Below are 5,641 nucleotides of genomic sequence, written 5' to 3' on the forward strand. Positions count from 1 at the left end.
TGTGTGTGTGTGTGTGTGTGTTGGGGGAGGGACTTTATCACTTTTCTCCCCATCCCCAGTATCTGCAGAGATCTCTGGATTTGAGTGTCTAAGCCTTAGCCTTAGTGACAGATCACATTCCAGATGGCGCTCCTGGCTTATCTTTATTTCCAGTTTCTGTCTGGATGAAATATCTGCAACATGTACACTGGAAAGAACAAATAGAGTTATGAGTCACTTTTCACAAATTGTATAGTGGATTTCACATACTTTCATGCTTGATTTTCCACCATGTTTCAAACTGTTACAAAACGGGTTTCTCCCCCTTCTTTTGGGACACTGTGGCATAGGTCCCAGTGGAGAAGGGACATGGTATTCCCTTCACCCCTGCCCTCTCTGCCTTCCCAATGGCCCAGGAAGTGAAGAAGCTTATTCTCTACCACCCTCAGCCTGGAAGCTCCGTTATTCCCAGGCACAGGACCATTTTTCCAGCTCATTAGAATCTGGGGCTTAGATAAAGGAGGGCAGACCTTTAGGTAGCAATTTATATGTAAATGTGAAAGATGCCAAAGAAAGAGAGACTTGGCTCTTGTTCTTTAGGAAACATTCAGGCTGGGACCTTCTGGAAAGCGGGCCCCAGTACCTAGAACCCTGAGTATGCACAGGAACTCTAGCCCCGCTCTGTCTCCTTGTCTTCACCTATGGGGAGACTGAGGCCCAAAGTTACAGAGTGAGTAATGTGCAGGGCTGATTACAGCTCCGTGACTGCTCCTGTACAGCATGGCTACCCTATATGCAAAGAGTAGCAGCTCAGGGCAGTTTTGCAGTTATATTTATACCTATTTTTTTTTTTTTTTTTTGAGACGGAGTCTCGCTCTTGTTACCCAGGCTGGAGTGCAATGGCGCAATCTCGGCTCACCGCAACCTCCGTCTCCTGGGTTCAGGCAATTCTCCTGCCTCAGCCTCCTGAGTAGCTGGGATTACAGGCACACGCCACCATGGCCAGCTAATTTTTTGTATTTTTAGTAGAGACGGGGTTTCACCATGTTGACCAGGATGGTCTCGATCTCTTGACCTCGTGATCCACCCGCCTTGGCCTCCCAAAGTGCTGGGATTACAGGCTTGAGCCACCGCGCCCGGCCTATACCTATTTTTAATCACATGTAGGTGAATGGGTGGTTTATGCAGAAATTTCTAGGGAAGGGGTAGTAATTTTGGCTCGGTGGGTCATTGCCATGGCAAGGGGTGGTAACGTTCAGGTGTTGCTATGGCAATGGTAAACTTGGCATACTGGTGGGTGTGTCTTATGGAAAGCTGCTTCTGCCCCATCCCTGTTTTAGCTAGTCTTCAATTCGGTCTGGTGTTCCAGCCCTGCCTCCAGAGTCAGGTCCTGCCTCTTACTTCAGGACTAGGGCTTAAAACCCAGAGGTGGGGCCGGGCGCGGTGGCTCAAGCCTGTAATCCCAGCACTTTGGGAGGCCGAGGCGGGTGGATCACGAGGTCAAGAGATCGAGACCATCCTGGTCAACATGGTGAAACCCCGTCTCTACTAAAACTACAAAAAATTAGCTGGGCATGGTGGCACGTGCCTGTAATCCCAGCTACTCAGGAGGCTGAGGCAGGAGAATTGCCTGAACCCAGGAGGCGGAGGTTGCAGTGAGCCGAGATCGCGCCATTGCACTCCAGCCTGGGTAACAAGAGTGAAACTCCGTCTCAAAAAAAAAAAAAAAAAACAACCCAGAGGTGGACCGCAAAGCCAGTGTTTGACTACTTTATGGGGTATTCCCAAGGAGAGGGCGCCCTCTGACCAGCCTGCAGCCTCACGTTCTCCTTTCTCCCTACTTACTTAGTTCCAACTATTAAGGCTGACAAAGACTCTCTTCTTAGACCCAAACTATCGCTGGACTCCTCTGAGCCCTCTGCTCGCCTAGTCCGGAGCTTGAGCTTCTCTCTATCCTAACAGAACCCAATTTGAGCAAGAATGCTGCTAAGTCAGTTGAGCAAAAACTCCCCACCCTCGGTATCTTATCACCCTGGCCTGCCTGCAGCAAACATTCTGCTGAGCTCCTCCCCCTGCTCCCTGGCGATAAATCTCCACTTGAACTGGCTGCAGTCAGGGTTGAGTCCAGTCTCCCCCTTGCTGCAGGACCCATTGCAGTGGTCCCTGTATTTATGGTCATGGCCCCTCTTAATCAAGTTTGGTTTATTGTCTTTAACAAGTGTCATGAGTAATTTTTTCTTTAGTAAGACTCACCTTTGGCCGGGCACAGTGGCTCATGCCTGTAATCCCAGCACTTTGGGAGGCTGAGGTGGGCGGATCACCAGGTTAGGAGTTTGAGACCAGCTTGGCCAACATGGTGAAACCCTGTCTCTACTTAAGATACAAAAAATTAGCCGGGTGTGATGGCGTAGGCTACTTGGGAGGCTGAGGCAGGAGAATCGCTTGAACCCAGGAGGCAGAGGTTGCAGTGAGGTGAGATTGCATCATTGCACTTCAGCCTGGATGACAAGGTGAGACTCCGCCTCAAAAAAAAAAAAAAAAAAAAAAGACTCACCTTCTGGCTTGGGAGCTTGAAGCTGAGGGGAAAAGTGTGCTGTAGACTCCATTGATAAATATTAAAATAAACAGTTACTGTGCCCAGTACTATGCTGCGTATGTATGGAGGACAATCATTAGCAGAGGAGCCCTCCTGCCTTGGTCCTGAGCTCTATATCAAGGTGTCAATAATTAAAATGGAGAGCTGGGTGCAGTGGAGTGCACCTCTAGTCCCAGCTACTCAGGAGGCTGATGGGGGTGGAGCGCTTAAGTGCAAGAGTTAGAGGCTGCAGTGAGCCATTGTTCTCCAACCTGGGTGACAGAGCAAGACTATGTCTCTTAAAAAAAAAAAAGGAGGGCACTATGAACGTGGACTAGTGCGGAACCTTCTCCTTAAAGTGAAAGAAAACGCCTGTAATTCCAGCACTTTGGCAGGCTGAGGCGGGCAGATCGTGAGATCAGGTGTTCAAGATCAGCTTGGCCAACTTAGTGAAACCCTGTCTCTACTGAAAATACAAAATATTAGCTGGGTGTGGTGGTGGGTGCCTGTAATCCCAGCTACTCAGGAGGCTGAGGCAGGAGAATTGCTTGAACCCAGGAGGCGGAGGTTGTAGTGAGCTGAGATTGCACCATTGGACTCCAACCTGGGTGACAGTATGAGATTCTGTCTCAAAAAAAAAAAATAAATAAAGAAAACAAAAGTGGGCTTTATCCCTACTCTGGGCTTTTCTTCTTTGTGGTCAGTCACCTGTAACCAGCTCATTGCCCTAACCTCTTGAGAATGGTAGAGTCAGAGGGATGAGTGGGAGATGGAAGGCCATCACCCTTGGGGAAGTAGCCTCAGCCCTCTCACTTCTTCAGCCACCTGGCAAGTCGTTTTCTGAAAAGGAAAAGGCATCCTCACCTCTGCCAAATGTTCCAGTGCCGTTAGCCCTTGAAGATGGCCCACAGCCGTGTTCTTGCTTTTTAGATATGTGATAGAGAGAGGCCAGCGGCTGGAGATGGCGGTGCTGGGGGAGGCTGAGCATATCCTTAAACCAATACATCATGTTTCAGGGTTTGATCTTGGCCAGGGGCAGTGGGTCACGTCTGTCATCCTAGCACCTTGGTAGGCTGAGATGGGAGGATTGCTTTAGGCCAGGAGTTTGAGACCAGCCTCGGCAACACAGTGAAACCTCCTCCCTACTAAAAACAAAAGAGAACATTAGCTGGGCGGGGTGGCCTACACCGGTGGTTCCAGCTACTCAGGAGGCTGAGGCGGAAGGATTGCTTGAGCCCCGGAGGTGGAGGCTGCGGTGAGCTGTGATAGCACCAGTGCGCTCCAGTCTGTGTGACAGAGGGAGTCCCTGTCTAAAAAAAAATACATAAAAAATAAATAAATAATTAAAAAAAAAAGTTTGACCTTGATCTTAAGAGTAATGGGAAATCCTCAAAGAGATTTAAACAGGGAAGTGCCAAGGTCAGATTTGTGGTTTGGAAAGATCCCTCTGGCTTCTGTGGGAGATAAGTGGGGGCAGTGGACAGAAAGATGAGTGAACAGGCTGCTTCAGTCATTTACAAGAGACGTCATAGTGCCGGAATCAAGGCAGAGGTAGGGGAGAGGCAGACAAGAGGATGGATGGATAGAGACTCAGGAGACAGAAGTGATAGTACTTGGTGGGTGATTGGATGTGGGCGTAGGAGAGAGTAATGATATCCACGATTATGGCTTCAGCAAGTGGGGGGTGGGGATGCTGACATTCTCTGAGATTGGACTGCAGGAGAAGCAGTAGCTGTTGGGGGACAGATGATGAGATTAGTTTTGGCCATGCTGAGTCTGATGACCTGCGGGATATCCAATTAGAGATGTTTGGTTGGATTTCAAGACAGCCGCTTGGGAGACATTAGCATGTAGATGGTAATTAATTGAGAAAAGGAAAGTTTTGAGGACAAAATCCAGAGGAAGATGACGGGAAGGATGGAAAGAGGACTGAGGAATGACGATCACAGAGGCAGGAGGAGGGAGCAGTGAGGATTTCAAGGAGACGTCTGCCAACAATGTGAAATGCTGGCGAGAGGTCAGATAAGATCAGGGCCTGGCAAAAGTAAAAGTTGGGGCTTGAGGCCAGGAGTTCGAGACCAACCTGGGCAACATAGTGAGACCCCCATCTCTAAAAAAATAAAATAAAATTAGGCACATTGGCACATGCCTGTGGTCCCAGCTACTTGGGAGGCTGAGGTGGGAGGATGACTTGAGCCCGGGAGATTGAGGCTGCAGTGAGTCGTGATGGTACCACTGCATTCCTGTATGGACAACAGAGTGAGATTCTGTCTCAAAACAAATAGAAAACAAAAAACACAGTAGGAGTTGGGGTGGGTGGAAGAGAGAATAGGAGGTGAGGATATGAAACCTGTAGACTTCTTTTCTTCCTCCCTCTCTCCCCCCGGCTCCCTTTCTCCCTTCCTTCCTACAAAGACAAGGGAATAATTACCTGGAATCCCACCGCCATGAGATGACCGTTATTCACATTTTGGTGCCCAGCCTTCCTGTGCATCTCTTTATGCATCACACCCCGCATACTATAGAACATTTCACTTATTTTAATTTTATTCGTTTATCTTTTTTTTTTTTTAGTTCATGTCTTTTATTAACTCAGTTACTTGTTTTCTGGGTTGTTGAAGCAGTAAGTCAGACAACATTTGCCACAATAATGTCTGTCAAAGTGGCTTGCTATAAACACTCCAGCACCACATTCAACAAAGGGCACTCTCGATGAAGGCAACTAATTTTGCCATTCTCATCCACCTTATAATATTGCAGGACAGCCAGCTTCACCTTCTTTCTCTTGTGCTTATTCTTCTTGGGAGTGCTGTAAGACTTCTTCTTCCTTTTCCTAGCACCACCATGAAGTCTCAACACAAGATGAAGAGTAGGCTCCTTTTGAATGTTGTAGTCAAATAAAGTACGTCTGTCTTCCAGTTGCTTGCCAGCAAAGATCAGTCCTTGCTGACCAGGAGGAATTCCTTCCTTATCCTGGATCTTGGCCTTTACATTTTCTATCGTATCCGAGGGTTCAACCTCGAGGTTGATGGTCTTCCCTGTAAGGGTTTTCACGAAAATCTGCATTTTGGTGGCGGCCCCACCTGA

The 5,641-nt window shown here is 48.2% G+C and overlaps 1 pseudogene; it reads right to left on the minus strand.

The window, feature by feature from the left end:
• Positions 1 to 5,113: 5,113 nt before the first annotated feature.
• LOC116562668 lies at positions 5,114 to 5,635 on the minus strand (annotated as a pseudogene).
• Positions 5,636 to 5,641: the final 6 nt, after the last annotated feature.

This window comes from Sapajus apella, unplaced genomic scaffold (genome assembly GCF_009761245.1).
Source record: "Sapajus apella isolate SASKATOON/1434 unplaced genomic scaffold, GSC_monkey_1.0 scaffold33, whole genome shotgun sequence".
In the NCBI taxonomy this organism is placed as follows: Eukaryota; Metazoa; Chordata; class Mammalia; order Primates; family Cebidae; genus Sapajus; species Sapajus apella.